We start from the raw sequence: 12176 nt of genomic DNA on the forward strand, positions 1-12176 counted from the left end.
CCTGCCATCAGACCAGGAAAGACAAGGCTCTGATACCAACTGACATAAGCGGAAATGATAAATTTGTTCACGAGGAACAGGTTACATTGAATCCACAAAGTGTGTGTTTTGAATCCACAAAACAGAAAGAGAATTAAGATAAATCTGATATATTATTTGATAATTGAATGAATAAAAGATTAATTCTGCACTTTGCATTACATTTATTTATAATAATAGAAACCTAACTCTACAAGAAAATGAAAACATAAAGAAACCTAATAGCAAAAGGAAAACAATTCCTCAAAGAAATTAAATAAAACTACATTTCCTATAAAAAAAATATAAAAATAAAATAAATAAGAAATCTAAATAATAACGATTACTAAGTGTGATAAAACTGTCATACATTACTAATACAATGGACTATTATTAAAAATACTACTCAGTATTATAAAAAAGAGATGATATTCACACTCCACTTTTCTACGTTTGCACTACAATATTAAAAGAAACGGTAATTTTAACTCTAACTTTACAAATAAATAATAATAATTTTTTAAATGACACAACTGCCCTTTCAGATTTCCTCTCTTTAACTCTAATATTTAATATTTTAGGTCTTTTTTGACATGACCAAAAAACAAAGTTGTTTTATAGGACCAAAAAAATAAAATAAAATTTCCAAAATATATATTTTTTCTGTTGAATAAATTGACTCTTTTGAGTGGACCAAAAAAAAAATACCCATTAAAAAAATATATCTTTTGACAAGAATACATATATACATATCCTTATTGAATAAATTATCTCTTTTGTCAAGAAAAAAAAAAAAAAAAAAAAAAAGTACGAAAAAAGTGGATTTTAAAAAAAAATATATCTAATTATCTCTTTTGATAATAATAAAAAAAAATAAAAAATAAAAGAAGAAGAAGAAGAAGAAGAAGAGTTATTTCTATGTGGAGGGAAATTTCCCCACCAATCATAATACACCACGTGTCAGCAAATACAAAGCCTACCTTATATCAGAATAGCCTAAAAGCCAGAGGCCCAACAAGGGAGACTTGAAAAAAAAGGCCAATTCGGCCCAAATAGCAAGGGAGAGTCCATTCAGCAACAACGGACCAGGGAATGATCTAGAATCAGTACATTCAAACTTCCATAACGCCCACCATAAAAGAGAGGGCCGCATTATAAGGGGGCCATAAACACCCACGTTCAAAAGGAAAACTGCCAATAATGGCTCTTAAAAAATCTCTATACGAGCTTATAAATAAAGCATGAATAAGAGAAGAAAAGGATCAGATTCCTATCATTGTTCTCTCTTGCCAAAATTATCTGTTATCTCTTTCATATTTCGTATATTTTCTTTGATTTATTTCTTTAAGTGTTTGGATGTGAAAATTTGCACCTACACTTTGGCTCCGTCTGTGGGGATTCGTTACAAAAAGCCTATTTTCTACCACTTTCATGCGACATCGCTCCAGAATGGCGACATGATCAGACGCCGCACGAGCACAGCAGCAGGAAATCATGCATAAAATGCATGAAGAAATGCAAACACAATTTGACATCCTTTGACGAGCCAACAAAGCTAGCATTGAACAAATCAATACATTAAAACAGGCTCATGAAGCCAATATAGCGCAGATCAATGCTCCACACCAAGAAAATGAAAGACTTCGAGATAATGCTCGGTAATATGAACAGTCGATCAACCCACAACCTGAGCGTCAAAACGAAGATCTTCCTCTGGCACCTAGACTCAATAACCCTTCTCTCCAGCAGAGGGTCCACGGCAGCAGCATGACGAAACATTGGATTGGGAAGATGCCGAGGAAACAGCAAGTTAATCCCGCATCTCGGGAAACTCCACGATGGGAGGGCCTCGAACCACCAAGGACCCAGCCTCAGATGATGCTGATTCAGGAAGAAGAGAGGCATGGATCCCAGTTGGTGATCAACAATCACCAGGAAATGATTTTATTGCCAAATTCCGAAAGGAAATGGATGAGCGAATCAAAGGGCTGAAGGCCCAAACACCCGAGGACATGGCGAGAGAGTTCACTGCATTAATAGTGAAAACTCCTTTTACGGATGAGATAGAATGAGTTGCAAGACCCAAAAAGTTCATAATGTCGAAGTTCATCAAGTTTAATAGAATTAGAGACCCACTCCAGTACCTCAATCATTACACTCAAGAGATGACTATAGAGGCACACAATGATCCGTTCATGTGTAAAATATTCCCGTCTAGTCTAACAGGAGTAACCCTGGAATAGTTCAAAAACTCGCTCGTGCAAGTCAATCTCAAACTTCTAGACACAATGTATTGCGTTTCTAGCCCAGTACTGCAATAACAAGAAACAAAAAAAGACCATTGCCAGTCTCTTCACGATTCGGCAAATGAAGGGAGAAGGTTTGCAAACTTTTCTTACTCGGCTCAACATTGAATCTTCAGGTATTCCGGATTATAACCAGGACACGGCCATAGAGGCATTCAAGATAGCCATGGTGCAAGGTTTACGTTTTCATTCTTCTTTGGTGAAAAAGACTCCGGCTAACATGTCAGAGTTGAATTCAAGAGCGCAAAACTACATCAGACTTGAAGAAAACAAAGTAACCAGACAGTAAAGAGCAACTCTTGTCATAGTTAAAAGCCGACCGAAGGAATGCCCGAGCACCTCAAGGGTCTAACGGGAACCCCGAGCATGGAAGGAAGAGCCCCTGAGAAAAAGTCTCGAATAGCTGAGAAGATCACACCTTTCAAAGTAACATTGGCAAGATTGTATTACGTGACTAAGGGCAGGAATATTTTTTAGATCCCTCCGCCAATCAGACAACCGATGGAACATAGAGACCAAAGTAAATACTGTGCATTCCATAGTAATTTCGGCCACCTAACTAATGATTGCAGGAGCCTAAGAAGATAGGTTGAGGCATTGATAGCAAAAGGCGAATTGGCAGACTACCTGGTCAACTCTGGCTAACAAAGGCAACCCGAGCGAGCTAGGCCAACTCCAAAAGCCGCAGGAGACAACCTTCCCATTCAGGTAATTAATACGATCCATGGCCGTCTGGAAGTGGACGAACAACCAGAAAATTCTTACAGGATTCAACTTAAGCAAGCCCATAAGCTACGAAGGGTTGGTGAAATCAACATAATTGAGTGTAAGCCGAGTTCAGTGTATATTTCCTTTCATGAAGAAGACCACAGGAGGATACAACATCCACATGATGACCCACTAGTGATTAACCTACTAGCAGCTAATTGCTTGGTCAGGCGTGTACTGATTGATCCTGGCAGCAGTGCCAATATCATAACGAAATAGACATTAGACCAACTGAAGTTGGCCATGGATCAGGTCCACCCCACCGGAAACCCCTTGGTAGGGTTCGATGGAAGGAGAGTAGAGCCCATAGGCGTAATCACGCTGTTAGTCACTGCAGCCAAAAGGTCCTTGAAAGAGAACTTTGTGATTGTGGATATCCACCAGACCTATAACCTTTTATTGGGTCGAGGATGGATCCATCGTATGGAAGGAGTCCCATTGATTCTACACCAAGTCGTGATATGTGTTAACCCCAACGAGCGAGAAGTTATCAATATATGGGGGGATCAGGTGGCAGCAAAGGAATGCTACCACACAACTATTTGTCCAACTGATAAAGGAAAATAATTACTGAAATAGCAATTACCAGGCTCCTCCACTCCTGAAGAGAGTAAGGAGACAGAAGAAGAACATCCAATTGAAGAACCCCTAGAAGCCATGCAGATAGTCGCAGGGGATGAGCACAAGCTAACCTATTTAGGGATGCTCCAATCAGCCCAGGAAAAGGAAGATGTCGGCAGAACGCCGACATCTTCGCTTGTAATCAATGGGTTATGCCAGGAATTGACCTACGGATAGCATGTCACAGCTTGAATGTGGACCCGAGTCACCACCCAGTGAAGTAAAAACAAAGGAGATTCGCCCCTGAAAGAAACAAAATTGTTGCTGAAGAGGTCGACCAACTTCTGAAAGCGAGATTGATCCGAGAAGTCTAATACCCCCAATGGTTATCAAACGTAGTGGTTGTCCAGAAGAAAAATGGCAAGTGGAGGGTATGCATTGACTTTACTAACTTGAACAAGGCCTGCCCGAAAGATAACTTCCCATTACCCAAAATCGATCAGATGGTGGACGCTACGACCGGGTATGAGAAACTAACTTTTCTTGAAGCTTATCCAGGTTGCAACTAGATCCCGATGAATGTGATACCCCCGGATCTCCGGATGCGGGTTGGCCAGACCCACGCCTGATAACCCAAGGATATCAAATCAATTAGCAATTTAACAAACACAGAAATACAATATAGAAAACAGGAATGAATAAAATTTTGCTGAAAAGAACTAAAATGAAAATCTTTTAATGGAAAAAACCTCCGAATAGACTTTTTGTGCAAGAACTAGTTTGAATACACCAACTTTTCCTTTACTTCTAATACAACTCGGGAATCCATCTCGTGGACCCCTACTAAAAATATTCCAATACTGAACATGAACAACTACAAAGAAAACCAATGATCATAATGAGAAGAAAATACTCTTACATTGTCGGTAGAGTGAATAACTGTATCTGCTCAGCACGATCAAGCTCTAAGCCTGGAACTGACGAACACCTGTAAAAGTAAGAGTGGGTCAGGCCCACATGCAAGTTCTATCATAACTGCAATCCATACAGTGACCCAGTACGCAAATACACCCTAGATATCTCAGCAATAGCTATCTAGTCCATACATATATAAATATCCACACTAAGGGACATTCATTGGACTATGTATGGGGTCTCAACCTGAATAGAAGGCAATATGCAAAAACGCACTTAAAGGTAGGCATGAGTACCTAGACCTAATAGGGTACACCTCAACCTACTATAACCAGCTACGCATCCACTGCATATACGCACCCTAACCAACGAGTCTGAGACTCAAGCTCATCTCGCGATACCATAATCATATATTCAAAATCCGTCCAAACCAGAGTATGTCATTCAATTTCTTTGTTGATCTAACATAAGATGTATAATCAGTTAATCACTCAACTTATTCAGTTGATATGAGTTAACTCCAAACAACAGTAAATCCAAATGGTCACTCAACTTACTCAGTTGATCTGACTTAAACAAAATTAGGATTCAATATTTTACAATCCTTTCCTTTAATCCAATAGGTTAGGTTTATGGGTTTTGAACTAAACCATCTCTAGTATGACACCGTCCCATACCGGTGCATACAATCCTCCATATCCATGTAATTGACAGAATATATATTAATCCAGCAATTAAAATCCTAAACCATGTAAAAATTACAGACTATGATAAATAGTACAGCAATTTAATATCCAAAACCAAAAGCCAGGTAATTGCAGAATAGTTCATATAATACTTCAGCAATTTCAATTCAAAACTATCATCCAGTTAATTGTAGAATAATATATACGATTTCACAATTAACATCCAAAACCATGTAAATTACAACATATAAATACATGTTAGTAATTTACAATCTGAAACCACTCCAAACAATTGCAGAAGAATATTTATTATTCCAGCAATTTAAATCCAAGAGTTAAACCATGTATTATTTAACGGTTCATCAACAAGCATCCAAAGCATGAATAAATTAGTTTTAATAAATCAACTATTCTATTATGCATTCAAATAAGATTTAAAATCATAATATTATTCAAGAATTTGCTAAAAATTAATTCTAACAATTCAGTTCCTTTTATCCGTCAGTAGCAAGCTAGGTTGCATACTTGTATATTGTTTTGTTGTTTAAGCACCCAGCCACAAACTATGCTACGAGTCCAATTTATTAATTAAAAGACACCCTCATGCATCTGAAATTTAATTTAGAAACATATATAACACCTTAAATTGTCAAATTAAAATTAAACAATTTATTTCCTTCCAGCCGTTAACCGTACGCAAAATTGTTAATTAGCGCACTGTTAATTCCATTATTACAACGAGGGTAGTTTATGCAATTTAAGATCTTAATTACATGTTAAATTAATTATTTAAACCCCCATTAAAGTTCTAGAATTTTTTCAAGAACCCCAAGTGCCCAAACAGTAGCAAAAAGTTCGTAAAAACATTAAATGAATGTGCAAAATAAAAGGAGCCTACTCTAATCCTAAAAGAGCAGGCTCTTTTAGAGGTAGAGCAGCCTCTTTTAAAGGTAGAGCCTACTCTACTTCCTCTAGAGCAGGCTCTACTCATGGGGGAGGCGGCTCCTCCGTCCATGGAGCCGTCTCTCTTCCCTGTGAGCCTCAGTTCAGTTACTTCTTCATTTTCAACCATTCTGCTTCTTCTCTGGCCTTTTTCCACCATTCAATTGATTTCAAAAACTAATCCTAAAAGTCTTATTAATACCAAAGAGAATCCCAATGATTTGAAAATAACAATTAAAATCAACTATAGAAATTAAATTCACTACCGAATTAACATGTGTTAAGAACAAAACTAAAACTATTTTTCAACAACAATTCTACTGAACTTAGGAGCCTTATCAAATTTAATTAATTCAAGGTCTTAATAACACCCAAAATCAACCTTCTAATCCTTCTATGAAACCCCAGAATCAACAGAACCATTCCCATGCTCCAAAGTAACAAACAGTTCGTAGAAAAGTTTACAGAACATTCACTATTGAAAAGAGCCTGCTCTAAGTTTTAAAGAGCAGGCTCTTTTGAGCCTGGAGCTGGCTCTATAGGTCTTAGAGTCGGCTCTTTAAGTGTGGGAGCCGGCTCCCATATCCATGGAGCCGGCTCTCACCTCCTTTGAGAGCCTCCGTCCCCGTTCTGCTCCGTTTCAGCCTATCTGCTCTACCTTCGGTCATTCCAGTTCCTCTGTTTCTCTTAAATACTGAACTTACTAGTCTTATAAATACCTAGTATCATTCCAATGGCCTATTTACAGTAGTTGGAAACAATTACAGAGGCTAAAATTGCAACTAACTTAACATACTTAAAGAACAGAATGCTGAAACGAAAGCATGCATAAATTTTGTTTTACAGAATTGATATCTGACGAAGGCCGTTCCTTATACGCCAAATTGATGTAGTGAATGTGTGGTTCAAGAAAAGCCCTTTAGGTCAAATTTAAATTTATAAAAATCATTACCAACACTACTACTAAAGTAGCAAAAGTGAGTAGGGATCGTCCCAAGGGATTATACGTGTTGGAATTTAACTTCAACTCTAATGTACCAAATAACTGCAAAGAGAGATTGATTATTTGATTACACTAAAATTCAATTAATTAAAATGCAATTAAAATAAACTAATGAAAGATAGGGATTTAAGAGATGAGAAGAGAGGACTTAGGGTGTTGGAATCACCACTAAGCTCATGTAATTAACCACTTGCTTTCCATTAATGGGGAATACATTGTTGTGAACAAAATGCGACTACCAATTGCAATATTAAGCATGGACCATCTAATTTATGTATGAATTGTCTACCTAAACTAAGTGTAGCACAACCCATCAATTTTAAGTATGACCCATCTAAGTAGTAACAATTGTAGCACACATCAATCTAGAGAATTATGGAATTTACAATATTAAGCATGGACCATCTAATTTATGTATGAATTGTCTACCTAAACTAAGTGTAGCACAACCCATCAATTTTAAGTATGACTCATCTAAGTAGCAACAAATGTAGCACACATCAATCTAGAGAATCATGGAATTTGCAATAATAAGCCATGGAATATCTAAGCAAGCATAGATTGTCTACTTACCTACAAGTATGAATTAAATTGTAGAACAACTCATCAAACATAAGTATAAACCATCAAATTAATTGACAAACCCATTTAATGAAAACTCATGCTTAGCTATTACTAAATCCTTAATTAATCACACATAGATATGCAACCAATATAGAGAATCTAGTGTAGAGATTAATTCTCAAATAATCACATATAAGACAACATGTAATCAAATAGAGAATCAATAGAAATAATTAATTCATATGAATCATGTAAGAAATAATTCCTAATTTAATCACACATAGACATGTAAATAAACTAGAGAATTAATAGGAAGAATTAAACCATAGAAATCATAGAAATATACCAAGATTCATTAAATTCACAAAGCTAGAGCACTAATCACAACAATATATATAAATCCCCAAATATAGAAATACAAAGGTTTAGATTACCCAAGACTTAGGGCTCATCCAAGCCCTAAGTGTAGATCTAGCCAATCATGGAGGAGGTGGATATGGTCATAGAATCAAGCTCCAAATATGGCTCCATCTTCTTCTTCCTTGAAGCTCTAGAGATGGAGAGGAGAGCAGTCTAGAGATGGATCTTGAGATGTGCCTCCACTTCCCTCTTTTCTTCTAACTCTAATCTCTAACTTTGCTAGAGAGAGAAATAAAATATACAATGTAAAATAAAAAGATAAAAAGCTCATTTACAAATGGGTTACTTCCCTTTATATAGAAGGTCATTTTCTTAGTAACTAAGTCAGGAATATTGCCCCAAGAATATCTAATCCCGTACTATGTGATAGGTGGACTTTTGGGCACGCACGAGAATAAGACAACTCACTGCTAGCAAAAGTTCGATCGATTAGAGAAAAAGTTCGATTGATCATAGAAAAGTTCGATCGATCAGACTTTGATCGATCTCACTTTTTTGATCGATCTCACGATCGATCTCACTTGGCAGCTTTTCAGGATCAGCCTCTTTTTGCTCCAAATTAGCCTCCTTTTGCTCCGAATCCTCTCCAAGACTTAGTTTGACTCCAAAAAGGCCTTAAGAAACCATTTTTAGCCCATTTTAACATTATTGACCTGAAATAGACAAAAACACAAATCAGTACTAAAACGGGTAAATAAGATAGATAAAGGTCTTAGAATACTCAAGCTTAAGGGGTTTAAAAGTGTACTTTTCAGCGCTCATCACACCCCCAAACTTAAATATTGCTAGTCCCTAGCAATGAACTACGAAGTAAAGAAATGAAATGAACAACTAAACAACTATAACTAGAAAACAATAAATGGATAACACCACTTTCGTAGGGAACATGATTGCACTTAGCACATGCAACAAGCCTTTTAAACCCCTAGGTTACCCTTAGTGGATGAGTGAAGTCTCGTGAGGGTTTCCAGAAATGATACCCACAAACATTAAGCTCATTCTTTCAAAAGAGGTACCAATATTGCAAACAAGCATTGGGAGAAAACTACCTTAAGTATGCAAATTTTCAACCTTTTCCAAGCAATCTCCCAAAATCTCAATATCAAACAAGTAAATATGGTCCTCCACACATCAAGAAAATGATCATGCAAATCAAAACAACTCTAGAATCTTTTTTGAGTGGTCCGGCATCAATGTGTTGTTATCTTAGCCAACTAAAGAATTAATCACATCCTTACCCTCAAACTAGCACACAAATCTAGTACCGATCATCAAAATAAAAAATGGACCTTTTATTAAAGCTTATTATTCTAGGTGCGCTTATTCTTTTCACTCGATTTTTTTATTTTATTTTTTATTTTTTTATTTTTAAAGGATCAAAGATGGAAGCATAGTGCAATGTGTTGATCTCTTAAACTTTCTAGCGATTCATGAGGTCGAGCGTTAGGTCAATGACTCCTAAACCAGATGGCTTTAGGGCACTAGGTGTTCAAACACCCCTACGGACTTACAAGCTCAAATCAACTAGGCTACAAATCAAGACAACCTCCATCTAATCATTTCTCACTTCTCACCTTTTGGGAGAAGTCCTCACTTTTTATTACTTTTGCAACTTCTTCTTCTTCTTCTTCTTCTTTTTTTTTTTATTTTTTTTATTTTTTTTATTTTTTTTATTTTTTTTATTTTTTTTATTTTTTTTAAAGAAAGTTCAATTATTAACCTAGAGTTTGGGCCTTTCACCTTTCGGCGCGAGAAGTTCAATGCTTGATGAGGCTAGAATCCCGGCTACTTAGTGAAAAGGGGTTGTTATCCACCTTTATCAAGAATGAAAACTTTCAATGCACTACTAGCTTAATTGGGATATAACCAATTCAATAATCAACAAAACATGTACCCCACAAATGAATGCTAGTGTGCGCCTGTGCTAGTGTAGAATTCTAGAATGAATTTCAAAACAATCACAAAATCAGGATGATGTGGAACACAAGTGCAAGCAAGATATCAATCTTTCAAAAAAATTTACTCCTAAATGGCATCTACAAGGCATATAAGGAGTATTGGACTCTCAAGTCAAACAATTTTTAAATTTTAAGCAATATAATCCTCAAAAAATCAAAATCATCGCTAACATCAATCTCAAATCTCAATTATGCATTTAAAGTCAATTTCAAGTAGAATGCAACAAAGTCACCTTACCCCCAAACTTAAACTGCACATTGTCCTCAATGTGCAATGAGAACAATGGAAAAGATGGAAAGAGTATACCGTGGTGGTGTAGACGTGAAGCCCAGTCATGATCCAATTCGAAAGACGTGTTCCCCAAACTTGGAATCAGCAACTTACTTGAATAACCACACTAGCAAACTCACATTAAATATCAAATGGGATAAGAATAATCATGCATTCTAAGGTAATATAGCACAAGATGAAAGAGAGATATGAGATCAAACCATACCTAAAGCATAAAGTGTGCATGAATACACACAAGGGCACAATGGTGAAACTTTTATTTTTATTTTTAATCACATCATTTAATGAAAACAAGTATATACAAAATGCAAGAAAAATAAAGAATAAAATGCATGAACAAAATATAAAAAGAAAAATAAAGAAGGTAAAATGTAATGAAAGAATATATACAATGTAAGAAATGAAAAACAATATGTACAATGCAAGTATATACAAAATTTTCTTACTTTTTGTTTTTCATTTATTTATTTTTTTTATTTTTTATTTTTTTATAACATAACAAGTATGTACACACACACAAAAATAAAACAAATAAACATGCAATGAAATAAAGGATGCAAAACAAATTTTTATTTTTTATTTTTATTTATTTTTATATGTGAAAACATGTAAAAAGAAATGAAAAATGGGTGCTAAGTTTAACGTCTCTAGCAAGACGGAATGCTTTTTTGAAAAACCGTCTTTTTTTTTTTTAATTTTATTTTTAGACAAAACAAATATGTACACAAACAAAAATAAAAAAGGCAAGTAAATAAAAATGCAAGAAGTAAAAAGGCAAGGAAATAAAGAGTGCAAAGAAAGATTTTTTTTTTTTTTTAAATTAAAATTTAAAAATTAAGAAAAATTAAAAATTAAAGTTAAACAAAATATTTTTGGATTTTTGGAAATAAGATAAAATGAAGCAAAATAAAATAGAATAACAAAAATTTTTTTTTTCTAAAATAAAATAACTAAAATAAACTAAATAAAATAAAAGAAATATTTTTGGGATTTTTGAAATATAACCAAAAATAAAAATAAAAGTAAAAATAAAAATAAAATTTCAAAACCTGCAGACATGTTCGATCGATCTCACAAAATGCTCGATCGATCTGACAGAGAGGTGAAATATGCAGGTTTTCTGGGTTTAGAAATTTTCTAAGTGCTGGAACTTGAGATCGATCCAATGATGTAGTTGGATCGATCGAAGAAATTCAGATCGATCTAGGAATATTTTCGAGATATCGAACATGTGAAAACATGCTCAAATGGAGATCCCGAGAGTTGACATTTTGGCCAAAATTTTTCTTAATGTCAAAACTCAAGATCGATCGAATTTTGAAATTGGATCGATCGAAGACTTCAGATCAATCTAGGAATGAATTTTGATCGATTGGACAGAGAAGTGATTTGGATGCAGGTGGATACAAGTCAATTTTTTTTTTAAGTGTTGAGTGCAATCCACAGTTCGATCGAACGAACTCCAATTTGAGATCGATCGAACTTGTGCCAAATGCTCAATTATGACATGAAAGTGCATGCAATCCTTATCACAGTTCCTTGAAATGCATATGAACCCAAAACAAATATTTAGGCTTCGCAAGAAATGAAAAACAAAAAGAAATGAGGGAGGAATAGAGTTGTGAAACTCTACGAATACTAGTGTTTAACGTCTCTAGCAAGACGTTGGGCCAACTCACTAATCAAAAGAATCAAAAATCGGATATGAAACATCCTTATTGATCCTCTTTTCACTTTTCTCAT

The sequence above is a fragment of the Cornus florida genome, unplaced genomic scaffold (assembly GCF_030987335.1).
Source record: "Cornus florida cultivar Cherokee Brave unplaced genomic scaffold, ASM3098733v1 CherokeeBrave_3.0.0_Hap2_Chr07, whole genome shotgun sequence".
NCBI lineage: Eukaryota > Viridiplantae > Streptophyta > Magnoliopsida > Cornales > Cornaceae > Cornus > Cornus florida.